The sequence below is a fragment of the Herpailurus yagouaroundi genome, unplaced genomic scaffold (genome assembly GCF_014898765.1).
Source record: "Herpailurus yagouaroundi ecotype Mexico unplaced genomic scaffold, PumYag 203, whole genome shotgun sequence".
Taxonomy (NCBI): Eukaryota; Metazoa; Chordata; class Mammalia; order Carnivora; family Felidae; genus Herpailurus; species Herpailurus yagouaroundi.
Window position 1 is genome coordinate 7,712,520 of NW_024412434.1, and position 24,430 is coordinate 7,736,949.

Here is a 24,430-nt window from a genome sequence, read left to right on the forward strand (position 1 = left end):
TCCTTTGCTGTAAAGAAGCTTTTTATTTTGGTGTAGTCTTAGTAGTTTATTTTTGTCTCCCTTGCCTCAGGAAAGGCATGTCTAGAAAAAATGTTGGTACAGCTGATGTCAAGGAGGTTGCTGCCTGTGTTCTTTCCTAGGATTTGGAGGGTTTCAGGTCTCACAGTAAGGTCTGTCATCCATTTTGAATTTTTTGTGTGTGTATCGTGTAAGAAAGGCCAGTTTCGGGGCGCCTGGGTGGCTCAGTCGGTTGAGCGTCCGACTTCGGCTCAGATCATGATCTCGCGGTCCATGGGTTCGAGCCCCGTGTCGGGCTCTGTGCTGACAGCTCAGAACCTGGAGCCTGTTTCAGATTCTGTGTCTCCCTCTTTCTCTGACCCTCCCCTGTTCATGCTTTCTCTCTCTCTGTCTCAAAAATAAATAAAATGTTAAAAAATATTAAAAAAGAAAAAGGCCAGTTTTATTCTTCTGCATGTTGCTGTCCAGTTTTCCCAACACCATTTGTTGAAGAGACTGTCTTTTCATAGTCTTGTCTCTTCTGTTGAAGATTAATTAACCATATAATTGTGGGTTTATTTCTGGGCTCTCTGTCCTGGTCCATTGATTTATGTGTTCATTTTTGTGCCAGGACCATACAGTTTTGATTACTGTAACTTTGGTGGGTTTTTTTTTTACAATTTTTTATTTTTTAAGTAATCTCTACACTCAACGTGGGGCTCGAATTTACAACCCGCAGATCAAGAGTCACATGCTCTACTGACTGAGCCAGCCAGGCGCCCCGATTACCACAACTACAACTTTAGCATATCTTGAAATCTGGGGTTGTGCTCCTTCCAACTTTGCTCTTGTTTTTCAAGACTGTCTTGCCTATCCAGGGTCTTTCGTGGTTCCATCCAAACTCTAGCGTTATTTGTTCTGGTTCTGTGAAAAATGCTGTTGGTATTTTGGTAAGGATTGCAAAAACATCATAAGAATAAAGATTTTTAAAAATAGAATAAACTATGAGAGAGAGTGGTATCTCATATGTGATGGGCAAATGACCAGAGGTAGAAAGCAAAGAATGATCGATAAATACAGAGGGAAAAGTCTGAGAAGCTAAGCACAAAAAGCTCTTTCTCCTGGTCAAGAGCAACAATGTAACCAATATTTAATGAGCTCACACCGTATTCTGGGCTCTGTTCTAGAAGTCGTTGTTGTTTAACTCATTTAATCCGCAAAACGACTTTGATAGGGTTAATTACAGTGAATACTCCCACTACACAGATGGGAAAACTGAAACCCAGGAGGTCTACTTCCCAAGATTCCTCAGCTGGTAAGCGATTGAACCAAGTTCCAAGCCAGGCAGTCTGCTTCTAGACCCGTTTACTCAATCCTAAACCACAACCGCACGTAGACTTCAAAATGTTATAGGCAAAAATTCATGGGCATGCGTTCAATGTTGTCTGAAAATAAAATGCATTTTTTATTTGGGTGCATGTAATCCTGTCATTGGGTCATTCGTCCCTCTTCCTTTTACATGCTACTTTTCCATGGATTCTGAATTTCAGACGCGGCTTCTGGCCACCTCTGCGACTGGGGAAGCAGGACAGGTGGAGACGAGAGCTCACACCCCCTGAGCCCTTATTCCGGGTCAGCCATGTTGTACTCCGTCCTCACACCGACAGCAGTTCTACGTCGCTAGTGAGGAAGGGGAGGGTCTGAGGAGATCAGCAAATGGCCTGATTGAAGGGCTCCAGTCAGAGGGTCTGACTCCAGAGCCTTCTCTCCCTTCCATGCTGGGGAGATGGCTGAGAACAAAAGTGCCAGAGAAGAGGCCCAGTGCCCTCCCTGTGCTGGCACGGCCCTATGGGGACTTTCATGGGCCCTGGCATGTTGCCTTCATGGGCTTCTTCTTCAATCAATCAATCAAGAAAGAAAATCTGCAGTCTATGAGTGCACTGATATAAAGACAAATATATTAGTATTACGTATTTAAAAAAGCATTTTTTTGACCCAGAAGTTTATTTTTTTCCCTTCTGATCTTAAAAGAAATGGCAGCACTTTCACAGACCCCTACAAGTATCAGGGGCCCTGGGCGCTATGCCTTCTGATGAAGTGTCAGCCTTGGTTGCTGGTTGCACTTAGGGCTCACCTTGGGGGCTCCAGTGTTTTCTTACCCAAAGTGAAGCTTAATCTCAGAAACAGTGGAAACCCCGAACTACACTCCTCGGGAGCGGTGGGAGCTGAAACGGAACAAACCCAAATGTTGTAACTAATATGCCTGTGCCTTGACAAATCCTTTGATGAAGACTAAAGAGAATGCATCTGTATATATGGCGACCCAAACTGGTGACAAATGGTGTGGTCAGTACAGGTGAATGCTGGTGCCATCATCCAGCCTTGGGTAAATTCATTAATCTCTCTAAGTCTGTTTCCTCATTTGTAAAATGACATGATAAAACTTCTATAAGCCAGGGGCGTCTGGGTGGCTCAGTCAGTTAAGCAATTAAGCATCCAACTCTTGGGGCGCCTGGGTGGCTCAGTGGGTTTAGCGTATGACTTCGGCTCAGGTCGCAATCTTGCTGTCCGTGGGTTTGAGCCCCGAGCGGGGGCTCTGTGCTGACAGCTAAGAGCCTGGAGCCTATTTCAGATTCTGTGTCTCCCTCTCTCTCTCTCTCTCTGCCCCTCCTCTGCTCACATTCTGTCTTTCTCTCTCTCTCTGGCTCTCTCTCTCAAAATAAATAAATAAACTTTTTAAAAAGTCTGTAAATCAGAGGACCCCTGTGAGGACAAAATAAAGTACACGAATGAAGAGCTGAGCACTGTATCCGGCATGTAGGAAACACTGGAGAAATGTTAGCTAAGACTCCTATGATCACCATCCCCCTCCCCATCACTGCTGCTACCCATGAGGACCACAGAACAGAATGTTCCAATGTGGAACTTGCCTGACTAGGGAAGAAACACACACAATCGAGGACCGGCTGAGCTATCATGAGTCCTGCACCCCCTCAAGTATAGCTGAAGGGAAACCCTTATCTCCTCAAATTCAGTAACAAATGTTTCTCCGGTGAAACCCGGTGGGGGGGGGGGGAGGAAAGTAGAATATTCATTCTGTTGTTAGTTATATTGGAAGCATTTAAAAACCCGTGCTCATCAGAACGTGCCCTCCTCTCGTTAGAGACGTAATTCGAGAAATTGCACTAAAGCATTTGAGAAGGAAAGAAAGGTAAAAAGGGCGGGAAGCCTACCCTGGGAACTGCACGGGAAATCTTGAAAAAGGTATCCATGTCCTGGGGGGAGAAAGATAACCCTCGAGAGCTGAGACGGGGACTCACAGATAAGGGAGGAAGAGATGGGCCCTGGGACAAAAGGGAAACAGGGCAATAAATAGCATGAGAAATCTAAGTGACAGAAAACACGCAAAGAGCATGGACACAAGTCGTCTGTTGGGAGGCGGCACCTGTTCCCACAAGAAGGACGATGTAATCAGCACCCAGCTAAGGAAAAGTCGGGACTTAAACCCCACTCAGGGCCCCTTTGCTCTTGTCCTACCTTTTACAGCTGAAACAGGAAGCTCCTCTGGGTGGTGAACAAAAGAGACGAGTGAAAAGCGTAACACTCGAGCTGCCAGGCACTCTGGGAAATTAGAACAAAGTTGGAAAAAATCCCCAGACATGGTGCTGGCACCTGTAGTAAGAGACTCTCTGGCAATGCTTGTTCTGAAGAGGAAGGGAGGCTCTTTGACTCCGAAGGAAAGGAAGGTCAGCGTACCCCAGGGTGAGTCCCAGCAGGGAGAAAGAGACGTGGACTCCCCCCTGGGGGTGCCGGGAAAAGGGGGTCCTGCTCAGAGGACTTACAGTGTTCCCCAGGGCGAAGCTGTGCCTGGATAGAGGGGGCCGTATGGCAGCCTTCCACCATTTGCCACCCTCACCCCCGGTGGACAAGAAGAGCTGGTAGGAGGAGGGAGAGAAAGGTAACGCCACGTTCATTCACTCGCGTGTGCCTGGTTTCAGCCCAGCTGTCAGGAAGGGGCATCACTACCACCACCCTGGTTCTGGCCGCCATTATTCCCCCCCGGGACCATTATGATTAGCCTCCTTAGCGGTCTTCTTTGACGTATCCCTTCCCACCTAACTCTCCCTCCAACCCCCAGCCTCTGCCACCAGAGCAATCTTTGCAATGTTCAAATCTGATTATGTCATTTCCTGCTGAAACGCCTCCAGTCGTAGGGTGCCTGGGTGGCTCAGTTGGTTGAGCATATGATTCTCGGTTTCGGCTCAGGTCTCAGTCTCCCAGTTTGTGGGTTCAAGCCCCGTATCAGGCTCCACGCCGACAGTGCAGAGCCTCCTTGGGATTCTCTCGCTCCCTCTCTCTCTGCCCCTCTCCAACTTGTGCACGCACGCTCTCTCTCTCTCTCTCTCTTTCTCTGTCTCTCTCTCTCAAAATAAATAAGTAAACTTAAAAAAAAGTCTCCAATGGCCGGGCGCCTGGGTGGCTCTGTCGGTTGAGCGTCCGACTTCGGCTCAGGTCATGCTCATGCAGTTTGTGAGTTCAAGCCCCTCATAGGGCTCCATGCTGACAGCTCAGAGCCTGGAAATGCTTCAGATTCTATGTCTTCCTCTCTCTCTCTCTCTGTCCCTCCCCTGCTCACTCTCTGTCTCTCTATCTCTCTCAAAAATAAACATTAAAAAAAAAAAATGGCAATGCAAGCTAGTGGAGCCACTGTGGAAAACAGTATGGAAGTTCCTCAAAATATTAACAATAGAATCACCCTATAAACCCATAATCACACTGCTACCTGAAGAAAATGAAAACACCAATTTGAGAAGACATATGCACCTTTATGTTTATGGCAGCATTATTCACAATATCCAAGATATGGAAGCAACCTAAATATCCATTGATACGTGAGTGGATAAAGGAGTGCGGTGTGTGTGTGTGTGTGTGTGTGTGTGTGTGTGTGTGTGCGTGTGCCTGATGGAATATTATTCAGCCACAAAAAAGAATGAAACCTTGGCATTTGCCATGACATGTCTAGAGTATAATGTTAAATGAAATAAGTCAGTCAGAGAAAGACAAACCCCATATGATTTCACTCATATGTGGAATTTAAGGAAGAAAACAAATGAACAAAGAAAAAAAAGAGACAAACCAAGAAACAGACTCCACAATAGAGAACAAACTGGACGTTACCAGAGGGGAGGTGGGTGGAGGGATGGGTGAAGGGGATTAAGAGTACACTCATCACGACGAGCCCTGAAAAATGTATAGAATTGTTGAATCATTCTATTGTACGCCTAAAACTGACATAACGCTGCATGATAACTACACCTAAATTTTTTTAAAGTAAAACAAAAGTCTCCAATGGCTTCTCATCATCTATGCGGGTCAGCAAACTATGACCTGTGAGCTAAGTCCAGCCTGCAAGTTAAGAATGGTTTTTGCAGGGCGCCTGGGTGGCTCAGTCGGTTGAGCCTCTGACTTGGGCTCAGGTCACGATCTCGCGGTTCGTGGATTCGAGCCCCATGTCAGGCTCTGTGCTGACAACTCAGAGCCTGGAACCTGCTTCGAATCTGTGTCTCCCACTCTCTCTGTCCCTCCCCCACTCACACTCTGTCTCTCTGTTTCTCAAAAAGAAAACGTTAAAAAAAAAATTTTAAGAATTCAAAAAATTTTAAAAAGAATGGTTATTGCATGGTTAAGGACCGTACAAAAACAAAAAAAAAGGTATATGTGCATACAGAGATATATGTTGCCTGCAAAACCTAAAGCATCTAGTATGTGGTTCTTTACAGAAAGTCTGTCAATGCTTCTAATCCTGGTAAAAAAAAAAAAATCGACACACGTACAAGATCTTTCATGATCTTGCCCCGTCTGTTTTTCAACTTCCTTGCCCACTTTGGTCTTTGCTCTTTTTTTTTCTTTTTTAATTTTTTTTTTTTTTATCATTTATTTATTTTTGAGACAGAGAGAGAGCATGAACGGGGGGAAGGCCAGAGAGAGAGGGAGACACAGAATCTGAAGCAGGCTCCAGGCTCTGAGCTGTCAGCACAGAGCCTGATGCGGGGCTCAAACTCACGGACCGTGAGATCATGACCCGAGCGAAGTCGGACGCTCAACCGACTGAGCCACCCAGGCGCCCCGGGTCTTTGCTCTTTACGCTCCACGGCTACAGAGCCACACATGGACCCTGCAAATGCCGAGTGTTTTCACCGTGTTCTGTCTCCCTTGTCCTGAGATGCCAGCTCCTGACCAACAGTAACACATCTGTCTCAGTTCGCTCACGGCCCCGCGCACTGCGTGAGACTGGTCGTTTATTTACCCAGGAGCGTGGCTTCTCGAACCCGGTCCCCTTGCCCACCCTTCTCGACAGCAGTTTGTAACTGGGAGCTACTTGAGGGCAGGCCGTGTCTTCTCATCTCCGCAGCCCACCCCCCTCCCCCACTGCCCTGCTCGAGGCCTGGCCTGTGTCCACGAGCTGCAGGTATTTCCTGGGCTTCATCGGCTGCACTTGTTACTGAACATGAGCTCATCTCACCCACAGCAACCTCAGTTTCCTCATTACTGAAAGGAGAAGTTTGAGCCCGATGATTTGGAAGTCCTTGTAGCTCTGAACTGATGTTACGCTCTGAGAAATCGACCTTAATGTTTATTTATTTTTGAGACAGAGAGAGACAGAGCATGAACGGGGGAGGATCAGACAGAGAGGGAGACACAGAATCGGAAGCAGGCTCCAGGCTCTGAGCGGTCAGCCCAGAGCCCGACGCAGGGCTCGAACTCACGGACCTCGAGATCGTGACCTGAGCCAAAGTCGGAAGCTCAACCGACTGAGCCACACAGGCGCCCCAGAAATCGACCTTAAAATGGAATGGAAACCAGGAGACATCTCTTGCCTGGGTGTCCTCAAAGAATTTCGAAAAACAGTGCTGTCTCAGAGCTCAGGATATAGTTTGCTTTGCTTTCTGATGAATCTTGGCCGAGAGCCACTTTCAAGAGGCTTAAAGGCCCAAGAGCACTGATTGTACAGAAGATAGGTGTGGAGGAAAGTAGTCGTGTAACAAAAACCGAGTATGTCTGCCCACCACAGCAAAGCCAAAGACATCAGGTTTGCAGCCAGGAAGAGGCAGCTAAACCGGGACCCTGCATGGCCAGCCTCAAATCCGCCTCCCCGCAGAGGGAGAGAACAAGCCTTCTATGATCATAGGGGTTGAGATGACAAACACAGTGATGAAAAGGGTGGGGAAATGTGGCTAGCCTCGGGGACGGATAGAGCATGTGCATTAAACAAACGTATATGTAACATACATCCCATGTTCATTCTGGGTGGAGACCGAACATCAGAAGGAGGCTAAATTCAGCCCCTGAGTCAGGAGATTATTTTAGGACGAGGAGCAGGAGCTATGGGCGTGCTGTGAGAGCCAATATAAACTGGATGGGGTCTTGGGCTCCTTATCTCTCTGGTAAGGAATCCAAGGCCTTCCTCGTTAGTTCGTAGGCTGGAACCATTATCAGCTGACCTTGAGTCCGGGCTTCTGCAGAGACAGTGGATTCCTTAAGGGCTCTGAAAAAAAGACACAATAGCTGACTGGGGAGAAACAGTTCTCTGCAAAACAAGCTTTAAACTTTCTTCTAGTTTCAACCTCCTTAACCCTGTGAGGCACGGTTTCAGCTGGTTCTCACATGGAGTCTTAAAGGTAAAAGGCGAGTCAGTGTTCCATACTCTTGGCACTGAAAATCAGTTTGGTGATTGTCCTTCAACTTGTTTTTTCCTAACCCTCTTTTACTTTCTCTCATATTAACAGCACAGGCTAGTGGCCAAAAGATAAAACCAGACAAGGACCTGCCAGTCGAAAGTCTTGTGAAGGTTTGGTAAGAAAGAGACCAGAACCATGGTTTGATTTCTATAGAATAGAAGCCAATTCTATGTGCAATGTAAAAAATAACAGAAGGCAAATTTTCCCACTCATGACCTCCATCCAGCCCCGAAATCTCTGTTCCCAGATTCCCAGGTATCTTGTTGAAGATAGTCTATACAGGGGCGCCTGGGTGGCTCAGTCGGTTAAACATCCGACTTTGACCCAGGTCATGATCTCACGGTTCATGAGTTCAAGCCCTGCATCGGGCTCTGTGCCGACAGCTCGGAGCCTGGGACCTGCTTCGGATTCTGTGTCTCCCTCTCTCTCTCTCTGTCCCTCCCCAGCTCATGCTTGTACTCTGTCTCTGTCAAAAATAAATAAATTAAAAAAAAATTTTTTTTTTAAAAAGATAGTCTATATAAATTCAAGAGTATAGATTAGATACCTATCCCGCCTTTTTTTAACACAAATGATAGTGTCCCATTCACGCTGTTACGTACCTTGCTCTATGCTTGCCTAAAAGTATATTCTAGTTTGTAAGACTAAATTATATCCTCCCAAAGATGTCCACATGCTAATTTCCAAAACCTATAAGCCTTATTTGGCAAACAGGACTGTGTACGTATGATTGAATAAAGGGCCCTGAGAGGAGATCATTCCGGAATTGCATGGATTATCCTGGTGGGCCCAGGGCAGGGCGGAGGCAGAGTCTTTAAAGATCATGGAAGGAGATGGAAGGTGCAGGTCAGAAAGTCAAAGATTTGAGATCAAGGAAGGAACCTACGAGCCAAGGAACAAGCGTGGCCCTAGAAGCTGAAAAGAAAAAGGATTCTTCCCTGGAAACTCCAGAAGGAATCAACCGTGCCAATGCCTTGACTCCGGTTCAATGAACCTGATTCTAGACTTCCAACCTCTATCTATGTAATATAAGAAAGTCGTTTGTTTTAAGGCACTAAGTTTGTGGCCCTTCGTTACTACCATTAAATAGGAAACGAATACACCTGGGAATTATTCCATACATATGGATCCATGACCATGCTTTCCACTGTGCACACAGTGTTCATGTGTGTGACTGAGCATTTGGGTTCATGAGCGTTTAGGTTGTTTCTGTATTTTACCATCGCGAGTAATGCCGCAAGGAATGTCCCTGTACATAAATATGTGCACATCCATGTGAGGACATTTGCAGGAAAAAGTGAAACCTGCTGCATCCATTTTTTTTTTTTTTTTAAAGTAAGCTTTACAGGGGCGCCTGAGTGGCTCAGTCAGTTGAGCGTCCAACTTCAGCTCAGGTCAAGATCTCACAGTTCCGAGAATTCAAGGCCCGACTCGGGCTCTGTGCTGACAGCTCAGAGCCTGGAGCCTGCTTCAGATTCTGTGTCTCCCTGTCTCTCTCTACCCCTCCCCACTCACATCAGTCACTCTCTCTCAAAAATAGATAAACATTAAAAAAAAAAAAAAAGTAAGCCCGGTGCCCAACGTGGGGCTTGAACTCACCACCCTGAGGTCAAGAGGTGCATGCTCCAGCAAGTGACCCAGCCAGGCACCCCTAAATTTTAATAAATATTGTCAAATTTTCTTAAATTACATTTTATCTATTGTGTGTTCCAATAAAACTTTATTTATGGAAATTAGAATCTCACATCATTTTCACATGTCAAAAAAGAGTCTTCTTTTGCTTTTTCTCAATCAGTTAACAATTTTAGTCTCAGATCAGAGGTTGTATAAATCAGGTGATCAACCAGATTTAGTCAACTAGTTATAGTTTGCCAAGCCCTAGTTTAGTCTAAACAAACTAAATGTAAAATAAAGGGTGAATTTGCACTTATTCCCAACTGAAAAGTGTTATTTAAAAAAGACATGTTTTAGACTTATTCAAAATGTTTCTCAATAAAAAAGTCACACATTATAGGGGCGCCTGGGTGGCTCAGTCGGTTGAGCGTCCGACTTCGGCTCAGGTCATGATCTCACGGTTCGTGAGTTTGAGCCCCACATCGGGCTCTCTGTGCTGATGGCTCAGAGCCTGGAGCCTGCTTCGGGTTCTGTATCTCCCTCTCTCTCTCTGCCCCTCTCCTGCTCACACTGTCTCTCTCTCAAGAATAAATAAACATTTGGGGTGCCTGGGTGGCTCAGTCGGTTGGGCGGCCGACTTTGGCTCAGGTCATGATCTCACAGTCCGTGAGTTCGAGCCCCGCGTCGGGCTCGGTGCTGACAGCTCAGAGCCTGGAGCCTGTTTCAGATTCTGTGTCTCCCTCTCTCTGACCCTCCCCCGTTCATGCTCTGTCTCTGTCTGTCTCAAAAATAAATAAACGTTTAAAAAAAATTTTTTTAATAAATAAATAAATAAACATTAAAAAAAAAAATCACACATTATATCCAGTCTAACGCAAGTCACTCTGAACAACATTTTTACCAATTAGTTTGAAAAAACTTTCAGTGTGGCAATGTCAGTTGCAAAGGTCAGTAATTCCAGACTCTTCTCTGAGTCTATACCAAGTTCAGGAAAATTGTGGTATGTGAGACAATCCTTGAGGTTATTTACATGTATTAACTCCCAAACTTTCTGCCTGTGCTGAACTTTTTTTTTTTTTGATGTTTATTTATTTATTTTGAGAGAGAGAGAGAGAGAGAGAGAGAGAGTGTGTGTGTGTGTGTATGAGTGGGGGACTGGCAGAGAGAGAGGAAGAGAAAATCCCAAGCAGTCTCCGCACTGTCAGTGCAGAGCCTGATAGGGGGCTCTATCGCACGACTGTGAGATCACGATTTGAGCGGAAATCAAGAGTTGGATACTCCACCGACCGAGCCACCCAGGCACCCCTCTGCTGAACTAATGAAACTGTGGGGTGCGGTCCAGGTGGGAATCAGGCAGGCGCCAGAGGAAAAGTAGTCGATCTGGCTTTTGTCTTATTTCGCCCAACGCGTCAGAGATGTATAGGTTTATCATTCTCTCTCTAAACTGAATTAACACTTGCTCTAGTTTGCTTGAAGTCTTCCCATTTGAAGCAGCGGTCACCTCCTCCAGGCTTTACTGTCTGGCTGCGTAAGAGAAATCTCTCCTGTCTGGCCTGTGAGGGATCCCACAGCTGGGCAGACCATTTCTGCGGGTACCCCCGTTTTGCACCTTTTGTCTCCTCTTGGGAGGGAATTTTTTCTCTTTTTAATTTTTATTTCTTTTTGAGAGAGAGCAAGTGGGGGAGGGGCAGAGAGAGAGACAGAGAGACAGAGGATCTGAAGCAGGCTCTGCCCTGAGGCTAGAGAACCCGGTGGGGGACTCGGACTCACCAACCATGAGATCATAAGATCATGGGTGCTTCATGACTTCAGACTCAGTCAAGAAGTCCACTCACCGCCTTTGGAGCTCCCGGAGCGTCAGCCACACGGTGGGGGTGTGCAGAATAAGATGTCTGCGGCATTGGGGTGCCCACGGGCCAGCCGGGGAGAGCCACAGGCAAAGTGTCCTTGGTGGCTTCTGGGTGGACTTCTTGACTGAGTCTGAAAAGCAGTTCGTAGAATTCCGGTTCCACTGATGCCCTCTGAGAGCCCCTAGCCCTTCTCTGCACCCCCACCCAAGGCCCACGGCCCCCCTCACATTCCGGATGGGGAGAGAAGGAAAGACCAATGCCCCACCTCCGTGGGGAAGGCAGGCGCTCCCTCCCGTGCTCTCATCTTTTCCTTCTGGAGAAATCGCTGGTGAGAAGGGCTCCCTTGGCACTTGACCGAAGGGTCGGAGGTAAAATGAAATTGTTCCTCTTACCCTCTTTGGTGTGTCCAGTCCCGGATCGTGTTTTGTTCTCGCGGGGTGCTGGAACGCCTCTGCTAGACTCCCAGATTCCCGCAAAGGTGGTCTCGTCTGTGCCGATTGTCAAAATGAGTGTTCTGCGTGGCGTATGGCAGAAAACTCCCCCCTTTTCGATGGGGTCACTCTCCTCGATGACATTTTAATATCATCTGTGGCTTTCCTTTGTGACTCGCCTGATCTAATTCACATGAAGGCTCAAGAGTACAGTGGCCAGACTTGGTTCTGTCTTGTTTTTACTTCAATCATAAAGAAGCATCTTTGGGACCTATCAGTGAGATGCTCAAAAAAAAGTCACCTCAAAGTTTCAGCCCATCGCCATCACCGCACGAAGCCCCTTCCTTGAACTAGAGAAGCATTGAGCAGCAGAAACCACAAGTGAGGGGCGCCTGGGTGGCGCAGTCGGTTAAGCGTCCGACTTCAGCCAGGTCACGATCTCGCGGTCTGTGAGTTCGAGCCCCGCGTCAGGCTCTGGGCTGATGGCTCAGAGCCTGGAGCCTGTTTCCGATTCTGTGTCTCCCTCTCTATCTGCCCCTCCCCCGTTCATGCTCTGTCTCTCTCTGTCCCAAAAATAAATAAACGTTGAAAAAAAAAAAAAAAACCACAAGTGAGCCGAGTGATGCCTGCAGCCAGTGGCCTTCACGTCCTCGTAGAAAGTCCTGGAACCGTTTTCTTGGGGTGGACTCTTGTTTCCTAGTTGAAGCCGCTAGGGGGTAGTCACAATCCCTAGTCAACTCCCTCTGCCAAAGAGCACACACCAGAGTTTGGGTTCTGCCCTAATTGAGCTGCCTCTTTGAACAGTATTCCCAAAGGGCTTCGCCAAAGGAAGAAAATCATCTCTGAAAATTCAACTCTGAAAAGGATCGGAGTGTTTCAAATCTTGACTCTTGCTGACTTCGATGTTAGAGTTCACTGCAAAATAAATGTGAATTTGAAGCTGTGTTTTTTAAAAAAAAAAAAAACATTTCTGAAACATACAAGGAAAATATGATACCTATAGATACCTATATGTCTAAGAAAACTCAGCTAATTAAAAAAAAAGAGAGAGAGAGGGGTACCTGAGTGGCTCAGTCAGTTAAGCTCCTGACTTCGGCTCGGGCCATGATCTCACAGTGTGTGCGTTCGAGCCCCGCATAGGGCTCTGGGCTGACAGCACAGAGCCTGCTTGAGATTCTCTCTCTCCCTCTCTGTCTGCCCCTCCCACTCATGCTCACTCACTCTCTCTCTCTCTCTCAAAAATAAACATTAAAAAAAAATTTTTTTAAGAAGAAAAGAAAACTCAGCTAATTCACCACTACTTCCTGATCAGGAAAATAAGGCTAAGGAGGAAGGTTAAGTGACTTGTTGAAGGGCATATACTATTTAAAAAAAAAAAAAATTTAATGTTTATTTATTTTTGAGAGACAGAGACAAAGCATTAGTGGGGGAGGGGCAGAGAGACAGGGAGACACAGAATCCGAAGCAGTTTCCAGGCTCTGAGCTTTCCGCACAGAGCCTGACGTGAGGCCTCGAACTCACGAACTGTGAGATCATGACCTGAGCCAAAGTCGGACGCTTAACTGACTGAGCCACCCAGGCGCCCCTGAAGAGCATATGCTATTTAATGACAAATTATATTTTTATATATATGCAAATATACACACATAATTTTATTTATATATACATATACATTTATATTTTATATATAGAAACATACACATGATTTTATATAAAACATATTTAAATATAAGTACATAATTATATTTTTTATGTGCAAATATATAAACATATATATGTGTGTATATATATATATATATATATACACACACGTATGTATATATGCTTTACAGAGAAAGATATAGATTGGTTTCCTCTAGTATGCCCATTGGTAAAACTTTACTAAGGGACTGTTAGGTCTGTCTCTCAGAAGCTTAAGACGTAGACAAGTTAAATGAGGTCCCAACGTAGGTTACAGTCTTTGATAGACACATGAATCTCTAGATATCCCTCATCATCCATTTGATTGGTGGAGTGGTCAGTAAGAATAATCAAGAGCACTAAAAGTTGAAAAAGACAGGCAATAGCTTTGGTTGTGAGGCAGAGAAGTCAAGAACAGGGACCTCGCAGACCTAGCTGGGATTCACCAGCAGTTGCTGCACATAAAAGAGACATGCAACTGACGAGCCGACCCTGAAGCCCTTCTGTGGTTGTTATTCTACATCATTCCGGGCTTCCACTCTACAGAAGTGTTTAAAATCAAAGTTAACTGACAACACAGGGAGAACAAAATGCACCCAGGCTGTACATTATTTGCTCTTATAAAGAAAGACGACTCCAAGAAACAAGGTCTCCAGTAATCCTGTCTGACTGCTAATGCGATTAGCCTGGAGCGGGTGCCTCAAAAGAGGGTGGACCAGATGATTTCCCCGAGAGAAGGAGAAATCACAGAGGTTTTCCACAAATCTCCTCTGCTGGCAATTTAAAAACCAGAAGGAGATAAATGAGGGACAGACCCAACCATGCCTGTCTGCGCTGTGACTGAGCCAGGACTACCATCCCCTCTAATCAGCAGGAGGTAATATCCTTTCTCTTTTAATGAGGTCACAATCACTAGTCACTCCAGTGTTAACACCTGCGATTCTGTTATAGGCAGAGATGAGGTGTGGCGGTCTTGAACAACATCAGAACGACAACCCCCACTGCTTTCTTGGTGAACTAAGCTTGAACAAGCTTGGGCTCCACCCCAGAACCCAGCTTTCAGACAGGCAGTCACTCCCCCACGCCAAGCTACTGAGAACAGTTTTCTTCACTGCACACAGATAATTATAAGCCCTTGACCCAAGCACAAGGAGGTAAATGGCTCCATCAGGACCTTCTCCTCACCTGTCCCCTTGTCGACCCTCAGGAAAAGTCTTCTGTAACCACAGCCCAAGTGATGAATAGTTGCCCTCTTCAAGATCCAAGATCCAAGCCAAGTTTCCCCACACATTGCTCTCTTTCTGGCTGCAAACGAGATCTGTCTCAGCCTTTATGCCTTGAGAGGAAAAGATGAGGAAAATTCTTGTCCAGCTCATCCCCTCTGATGACTCCATAGAGTAGACTGGATCTGTTGATGGAGTTTTCAAAGTTAGTGAGTTTTTCTTTTTTGTTTTTTTGAGCCAGACCCTCTATCAGTCACAATTTTTTAACTTTAGACTATTTTAGCGTTTTCAATGCCACATGCAAAAAACAAACAAACAAACAAAAAAAACTGTCACACATTTATGCTTGAAAAATGGAATTTACTCTTCTAAGAGTTACTTGCCTGCATCGTTTTCAACAGTGACTAATTTTTTTCACCCCTAAATTTAAACCGTTCTGTGTTCATTACCTCATCTTCCAACCTTGCTGAAACCATTTCTCCTGAGAGATTCCTCCCACCCCCGATGCCACGTTATCTTCACGTGGCCCCTGACTCTTCCAGCCTATTGTCTATGACCTGGCAGTATATATTACCTGTGTCTCTCATCCTGGCTCCTAGCTAGACTCTGCTTGGCAGTACTTATAACTATTTCATGAGGGTCGGTCTTGTCTGAAATTGGGTTATTAATTCCTTGAGGACAAAATGTTCATTCTCCACCGCTTTCGTATGGACGTCCACGCTTACCCTTCCTTGCCTCCCATTTTCACATGTGGAAAATTACGAACTTCTTTTTAAACCTGAAAGGACTCCCAACAAGGCAGCAATAAATATGAAAGTGCTTCTGTAGCTTTCCCTTTGTGATCTTTTCAATTTGTACTACCTTCCAAGATATATGATTTAAAGCCGGGTCATTTATTTTTTCTGCTGGTCCAACATTTAGGGAAATTTTCATGTAAAGAATGAGATCTAGAGACTTGGAAAAATTATTCAAATTCCATTTTCCCAGCAGCTGATATTCTATTCAGTCTAGGACAGTCTCTATGATCACGCCTACCATCAGTGAGGTATGCTTTTATCATAATCATAGCAAACGTTTCATTGACTCATTACTATATGCTAGACACCATGCTAAGTGCTTTACGTGCATTATCTCATTGAATCCTCACAACAATCCAAGAAGATAGGAACTGAATAAGCCTTATGTTACAGGTGAACAAACCTAGATACACAAAAATTAAGTAACTTAGGCAAACTCATAGACCTGCAATGGGTACAACCAAAATTCAACTCCAAGGTTTGCTACACTTGACCAGCAGCATCAGCACCCTGTGGAACTTGTTAGAAATGCAAATCCTCCACTCCCACCTGAGACTTACTGAATCAAGTGCTCTGAGGGTGGGGCCCAACAATTGGGAATTTAACAAGTTCATGAGGTGATTCTGATGCTCTAAAGGAGTCATTTTTTTTTCCTAAAGGACCATAGAGTAAATATTTTGGAATTGCAGGCTATATACAGAAACAGCCATAGTAGGCACATAAACAAATGTATGCGACTGTTCCAATAAAACTTCATTTATAAAATTTTACTTACAAACTTTATTTACAAACCTAAGGGATATAGTCTGCCCACCTCTGTAATTCTTACATAAGTGTTCTGAGAGTAGCTAGAGCAAAACTTTATCTTATTAAAGATAGGTAATACTCTCAGTGTGAAAGTTTTAATTAACACTATATAAACCACACTTCAATAAAAAAGAAAAAAATGTTTTTAATCATACACATACAGAACAGGGAGCCCCTGGAAGAAAGGAGGGAAGAGATTTTAATCAACAAAGGTTAGAATGGTTCAGAAAAAAAGTTTATAAAATTTTGCCAATTTTTTTTCCATTAACTTGCCCAGTGAAAAATTATAAAAATGTTTTTCACAAATTGACTTTACTACTGATGACAAGTTAAAACATGTTTTGTTTAATAGCCTTAAGTTTTAAATTAATAAAGTCTCTAGCCTTGAATGGATTTTCTATAGAATTTTTTAAATATTGTTTTGTAAATTAAAGCAATACTTTTATGTGATAGAAAATTCAAAGTATAAAGAAAGAAAAGTTCAGGACCCGTGAGTGGCTCTGTTGGTTAAGCTTCTGACTCTTGGTTTCAGCTCAGGTCATGACCTCACAGTTTGTGAGTTCAAGGCCCACATCGGGCTCTGTGCTGACAGTGCAGAGCCTGCTTGGGATTCTCTCTCTCCCTCTCTCTCTTTCCCTCCTGTGCGCTCTCTCACTCTCTCTTGCTCTGTCTCTCAAATAAACTTGAAAGAAAGAAAGAAAGAAAGAAAGAAAGAAAGAAAGAAAGAAAAGTTCAATTCTGCCATCGCCCTCACTTTCACTCACCAGAGTTAATAGCCATTGTTTATTTAGCCCTCCAGGTGATGGCCATTATAGCTCTAAACAGTACACATGTACATGTATTCCTTGATTCCACTCTCCTTTTACCAAAGGTAAGAAATTTTATGCACTTTCACTATTTCCCACTTTGCCTCCTACCTTAATCACCCAATTTTGTTCATTATATTATTTTTAGTTTGTCAAAGTCATTTAGTGATTACGACAATGCTATCTGTACTGTGTCCACTGATTGGCTCTAAAGTTTTGATTTCATAATACAGTACTTACAACATTAAGATTATATAAATATGATTCCAGGCAGAACTAATTAATATGATTGAGTCCTTAGAGAAGGAAGGATAATCAATGCTAGGTCATAAAGCTACTGCCACTTTAAGGAGAATGTTCCAAATTTCTAAGTCATGCTCAGCTGCCACTGTTTCTTCTACTTCATGTCATCCTCATTTATTCCTTTTTTCTTTTGCTTAAACAAAACTTCTTAAGTATTATTTTTTTCACATCGTTATGAAACTTTGAGGTTTTTTTCTTGCCTGGAAATATCTCTATTTTGCCCTCATCCTTGGTTGATGGTTTAGCTGGGTATAGAAGTCTATATTCCAAAGCAAGTGTTGGCAAACCATAGCACACTGGTGCAATCCACCCCACCACCTGTTTTTGTAAATAAAGTTTTGGTAGAACACAGCATTATGTCTTTATTTCATGCTACAATGGCAGAGTTGAATAGCTGCAAGAGACCACATGACCCACAAAATGTGAAATATTTACTATCTTGCCCCGTACAGAAAAAGTCTGCCTCCCTCTATTTAAAATCCTATCTCAAAATGTCAAAGCATTGCTCCACTGTTTTCTTGCTGATGAGGACTTGGAGGGCTTTGCTCTATTGTCCTATGTTGCTGGTGTGAGTCTCATTATTAAGCATCTATAATAAGCTTGCTTTTTTTCTCTCTAGAAACTCATGTGATGTTTTTCTTTACCCTTGTATATGTCAAGTATCACTAGTTGTTGTTCTTGTTGTTTTAATTTACCTGTTTTAATATTTGGTGTTTTTGCTTGATTGTTTTTGTTCTTCAGGGGTTTTTTTGTTTTGTTTTTTTGTTTTCCTTTTTAATGTAATTTATTGTTAAGTTAGCTAACATACAGAGTATACAGTGTGCTCTTGGCTTTGGGGATAGATTCCTATGATTCATCACTTACATACAACACCCAGTGCTCATCCCAAGTGTCTTACTCAATGCCCATCACCCATTTTCCCCTCCCCCTACCTTCTCCCCCATTTTAATATTTGGTCAGACTTTTCCAATTCAAGATTCATGTCTTCCTTTATACAAGGAAATTTTCCTCTACTATTTTTTAATTTATCCTTTTTATTTTCTCTATTAGCTATTTCTTTCCTATGAGATGGATATTGAATCTACTGCTGTCTTCATAATTGCTAACTTCTCTCTCATTCAAATGTATGGCCTTTTTGCTTACTGGAAGACTTCCTTTACTTTTCTTCTAAGATATTTCTTTAGCCCTGCCAACATATCTTTCAGTCCAGCTATTGATTTCTTATTCTATAAGTCATATTTTAATCATCCAGAGCTCTTCTTGTCTTCTGATTGCTCTTGTGTCATAACAACTTATTCTTATTTTAAGGATCCTGGGGTGCCTGGGTGGCTCAGTCTATTAAGTGTCCAATGTTGGCTCAGGTCATGATCTCACAGTTTGTGAGTTTAAGCCCCACATAGAGCTTTTCTGATGGTGCAGAGCCTGCTTGGGATTCTCTCTCCCTCTCTCTCTCTCTCTCTCTCTCTCTCTCTGGTCCTCCCCCACTTGCACTTTCTCTAAATAAACAAATAAAAACTTTTTTAAAAATTTAGAGGATATAATATCATCCTGAATTATGAGAATGCAGAAAATATTTTTTTTAAGTTCTTTTCAGTTCTCTGAGTTATATCTATTTTCTTCAGGATCAGTTGTTCTATTGTTTATGTTAATCTTTCTCTTTCATGAAATTGGTATTATCAAAAATCTAGTGTTATATTTATTATTGAAGGACAAAGCTGACCACACAGGAGTATAAGTTTCTTAGATTCTTTGTTAAGTGACAGAGTTCTGTGCAGACACCTTGTGAGCAAGAGTGTTGACAGGCAGGACTCCCTACTGTACAAAGCAGGCAATCTGGAGACCCTCGGGGTTGTGTAGGGCTTGAAGAACTTTGGCATCGACGTCTGACCAAAGTTGCCTTACCTCAGCATTTGCTATGGAAGCCTGGGGTTACCTCCAGCTCTTTTCTTTAGGCTCAGGATCCACGTTGCCTTACTCTTCAGTCTTTAAAAGTTCTTTGGTTCTATCCAGGTGATACAGTTTGCCCATGTCTGTTTTGACATTGAAGAGTAGAGAGAGAAGAGGAGCTGCAGTTGAAGAAAGGGATCTCAAGGATCTGAATTCAGAACTTTAAATCAACACTCCAATAAATATAATCTGCCACCCACTCTTATCCTTTATGTTTGACAACCCCAAGCTTGGAGCTTCTCCAGTGGTCCCTTATCTCTGGAATCCCCTTCTCTGCTTTTATTTTTGTTTGCTTTTCATGTAAGTCCATCTGCTCTCTAACAACTAGCTTGTATTCACCCTCTGTGGTTCCTTTGTTGATGCCCAGCATTGCTGTGCTTTCATTAGATAGATTTTTACATGGACGCACATTGGACATTTAATAGTTTCAACGGGACCTTGAGAAAGGGTGAAGGTTGATATGCCATCAGTGTGCCATCTTGAACTGGACACTCAGCAAAGTTTAAAGTATATAGAATTTGTCTTTGGGGGAGGAGTCTTTACCTTTCCCTCCTTCCCCCCATCAAATTAGATTTTTAGGAAATTGTATGATAAATATATCATTCAATAAATATTTTTTTATATGCACACACATGAAGAGAATGGAGAAGTTTAGAAGTTAAATTTCAAGAGAAACAAAAGCCTTTGGCTTAAAAAAAAAAAATGAAGCTACTACTTTAGAATTTTAGGCACCTTGAAAGTAGAGACATGCAAACATTCTATGGAAATCTTCCTTTTATGGGGAATTCGATCGCCTGAGATCAGTGAATTCTCAATACGAACATTCCTAAACCCCAATACGTCTCCCAATCAGGTGAACTAATGACTTTTTGGTGATATTTTTGATCAACTAGGGAAGCAAGGTAGTATTTTAAGAAAGGCCATAGACCATACCAAGCTAACCACATCAAGGTAATTTTAGGCATCTCATTTTTCAAACCATCTAATACTGTAGGAATCTTTGAAAAATGCATAGAAAAGAATTATACATACATACATTTCAAAGAAACTTCTAAGCCAAATATCCTGCCTGATCATAAATAATACCTTCTCCAGATGTGAAAAAACCAGAAGCAGAACATATAGAGTTGGAAAGGATAAAGGTGGGCAACACATGTAAACAAACAGTTCCAGGGTAATGGCCAAAAGAAAATCCACACTTCAATCATTAACTCTCACTTTTACTCTAAACATAAAAGAAAGCACATAAGCTAACACTAATAGTTGAATCTTTGTAATTTCAGCCATTATTCAAAACATACTTGGTTTTATTGTAACAGACATGTATTATAATACATTAGTATAAGCTATTATAAAGAGCAATTATAGGACAATTAAGATATAGGAACCTTTTTAAAAGTTGACAGTGGCATTCTTTGGTCCGCTTCACTTTGCAAATAAGTTTGAAAAAAATTGCTTAGCTCCCAACCTAATCTTAAATTCAGAACCTTTTTGACTTCGAAGCTCTCTTGCCTCTTTTTCACGCATGTGCGTGAACACACATCCCCTTGCTTTCCATATCAGTGGTCGGATGGACGAGGCCTATGGCCAGATTCAGCCACACTCTACAGTTATCAAGCATGACAGAGCTGGAAGGAAAACATCTGGTCCAAGGTTGCCACTTGCCTTTGTAGCAGAGAATGTTCTTTGATCTCCAGCTGGAGTTCCCTATCGAGTCTAGCAGATCAATTAGTTAATAGACCTTTCCCACTGGTAGTCTCACTAGCTGACTACCTAGGGTAGAAATAAGTTCTATTTATCAGGCCTTCTTTTCCCCTTTATACTTGAGGCAGATCTTTTTTTTTCCCCCCCTTGAAATAACATAATTATTAAACCACTTCAGTCACTTCTGTGGTTAATGATTCCCTTTCGTTGGTTCCGCTCTCAGGCTGAAACCTCTTGGTGGGTTTTAAATACACCACTCCATGACTACAGTGTTACTCCATACCACAATTAAGCTTAGGAACAGCTTGAAATACCATTATTAAAACCAACATCTTGTCCAGGTTTTCTTCATTCCCGCAGGGAACTGAAATTATCATCTTAGTATCTGTTTCTCCAAAACTTCAGAGAAATAATAGAACATTTCACCTGGATTTCATTCTAACAAACTTGGATGATTTTCCTGACATTACGAAGATCTGATCTAGGAACTTAAACAAGCATATATAATCTTTCCCTAATAACCTTTTTATCCCATTTACAATGACATTACTATCAGTGCTATTTAGAAAAAATAATTACTTGTCAGAAAACCAAACTGAATTACTTTGGGTCTTACATATAGAAATCCAACTGGTTTTAATGATTCTAGTGGGGCCCAAATAACATAACCGAACTGGATTTTTCACCTGAACACAAAAACACTATCTGGCACTGCATTTACCAGTCAAAAAAAAAAAAAAAAAAAAAAAGCTCCGGAATAATTTCTTTTCTTAAAAACAAGATTAGCCAATCGACTGTACTCTTTAGGCACAATTAAAGCAGTTTTGCACAGGGGACAGACACATAATGCTCCAGTGAGCTGACATTTGCCACCCTGCTCAGTGCATTTTACTGCAAAAGAACCCGGTCTAATTTATACACTGGAGCCAAAATCAAACTGTGCACTATTCACCTTGGCCATGACTGAAATACCTAGCTGGGGATAAAACATGGCGGCTGTTTCCCAGGGTCAGCAACACCCCAGGCAATTGAGAGTGCTTCACCCAGATGAAATTGCAAAGGGAATTTCAGGAGGCAGAATGTAATTATCCCCTTTGGAGTTTGGCATGGACAGAAGGATTAAACAGTGCTGTCCTTTGTCCCCAAAACAAAACGTGCCAGCAGATCTATGACAGACACAGCCAGGAATATGAGGAAGGAGCCTGGAGTCTTGTTTGCTTTCAGTGCCCTATTTTTCTCCTCCATAGATCACCAGTTCCTATGTCCCCCCAAAACCAGGACAGGCCTCACTGTGGCCCCTCGTATGTCACGTTACTACCGCTTTAAATGCTTTTTAGATGAGACTAGATTTAATGCTCGGCCATTGCCCTGTGAGCCACTGTCTCTGAGCTCAGTTAAAAGGAAGAACTACTTAGAACACAAGTCTCCAAGCTTTCCCTCACAGAAAGCAGAAAGCTCAATCCTGGGCTTTGGTACAGAACCTTCCAAAGTCCATTTTAGATGGTGAGCACTCATGTAATTATTCTCTAAAATAGAAATAAGACAGCTGTAGACCCCAAAGGGTGTCTTATGTCTCTTTTCCATACATTTTATACTAACTAACACTTGTAATTAAGGTTGGTAGGAAATTAACTGCCGGATGTGGGTCTTGACAGGGTTCCCGCTGGGTACCTTCAGAAACTTGTTCAATGTCAGTTAGTTGCTTGATTGATGCCAAAGTTCACCCACAAGAGCAGCAAGCTCAGGACAATGGAGAAGGTGGCTTGCACCCTTACAGCCTATGCTTTCCATTGGTGTTTACTGACTCGACTCCACTCCCTTGCTCAAGACATCCTTGACATGACTTTCTTTCCCACTTTTTCATTCCTACTGACCCTTGGGAGAAGGTCACCAGCCTAAATGACTTCATCCCAGGATGTGACACTCACTCCTTCTAACATCTTTTGACATTGGTGCAACCAGTCCCCCCCAGTGACAAGATGACTCAAGGCACAACTTGTTGATGAAAGCCAGGAAACAGAATTCTAGAAACCCTGAGCTAACTCCAACCAACGCCCAAGTCCTGACTTTCAAATCCATCAGTTCCCAAAAAGAAAAAAATGTTTCCAAACTTCCCCATCATAGTTAGTCCTGAGCCACCTAGTTCTGATACGTTATAAACGAGCGAAATAGAAGCCAAACCTAGATCAGATCTCTGAGGTGACACACTTTCCATTAGTGTTCGTTCTAGATAACAGATATCCTCTTGAGGATGGAACGAATGAATTCCTCTTCCCCAAGAGCCACCCTTCACCAAGTGGCCCAGGTCAGATTTTATGATGTGCAAACCTGGTAGGGAATAAACATCTAGAAGTCCGTGCATTTCTTACTCGGGAATAAACATCATGTAGAAGTCAGTACATTTCTTACTCAGGAAATTTTGTCACCTCCAGTAAAAATGTTTTGGGTCACTTTCCTCCAAGAAGAGTAAAACTGTAATTCCGAGTAAGTCCTAAATAAGGTCTCTTCTTCTGGCCTTTCGGGTCAATATTTTGCTACCCCACTTTGAATGTTTTTAAAGCAAAAACCCTGACGTTTTTTCCAGTCCAGAAAATGAAGTGCTTAAAATAGGCAACAGCTCGCTTCCACATGATGGTCCCAAGTCTGTTTGACTCCAAAACGCAACATCTTCCCTCACTACCTCCCAGTTACCTGCTGTGAGAAATCCTTTTGAAAGACACTTGCCTGGTGATGAGGATTTAACTGCTCTCCATAAACAGGAAAAAAAAAAAAAAGAGCCAGGTATCCAAACTTTTAAACGACTCGCCGGAGGTAGAACGTGAATGTGAAACAGCTGTACACATGTCCTCTTTCTCTGTGAAGCCATGATCCGATGGAGCTCTTTGGAGACGCTGACGGTAGGCCAGACAGGGTGACCAGAACTTTCCACCCTGATGCAACTAAAGCCCCCCAATTTCTCTCGTGACGTCCTGTCTCCAACTCTCTCATTACGTAGTCTCTGGGGGTCTGTCTCTAGTCAGGTCTGCGCTTCTGAACGTTCATTTCCTGCACCTTGGGAACGTTCTGTGCGGTGTTTATTTCTCTCAGGCTTCATAGGATACTCTCTGAGCGTGGAATCTCATCAACGTGTACTCAGCTGAGAGGTCCACTTAGCAAAACTCCTCAGGTTCCTGGGCCCTGTCTGGAAAGCCCTCTGTGAAATCGGCCTACCTTGAGCGGGACTCCTGCTTCCCGCTTGGGCCAAAGCCAGGTTCCCGTTCCCTCAGCAGCCGCAGAAACATTAGGGTTTCTTCATCCAAAGTTCACAATGGGCAACGTTTCTTTCTCACACTTGCTCAACACGCTTGTCTGGTTCTGAGGAGAACTTGTCATTCACATGTGACAGGGTGACACGTAACCTAGGAAAATACACTCAACTCTTATTTATGGGTGAAGGGGAGACCCCGAACTTAAAACAAGCTTTTCAAGGAAGACGAGAGGCTCCCCAAGAGCCCTAGGGTTTGGCTGGGACTGCCTCTGTTTTCCACACTTT

At 43.3% G+C, this 24,430-nt stretch overlaps 1 long non-coding RNA gene across 5 annotated transcripts; it reads right to left on the bottom strand.

Annotated features, from left to right (window-relative positions):
• Positions 1-813: 813 nt before the first annotated feature.
• LOC121014668 (uncharacterized) lies at positions 814-24,243 on the bottom strand. Of its 5 annotated transcripts, XR_005783351.1 has the most exons (5): positions 20,583-24,243; positions 19,150-19,277; positions 14,497-14,719; positions 1,293-1,442; positions 814-933 (listed from the first exon to the last, which is right to left on the bottom strand). It is a non-coding gene; the product is annotated as an uncharacterized LOC121014668 (long non-coding RNA). The 5 variants fall into 5 exon arrangements; XR_005783354.1 differs by lacking the exons at positions 814-933; positions 1,293-1,442 and adding an exon at positions 12,250-12,546 and having other exon boundaries at positions 20,583-24,237; XR_005783353.1 differs by lacking the exons at positions 814-933; positions 1,293-1,442 and adding an exon at positions 13,460-13,851 and having other exon boundaries at positions 20,583-24,237.
• Positions 24,244-24,430: the final 187 nt, after the last annotated feature.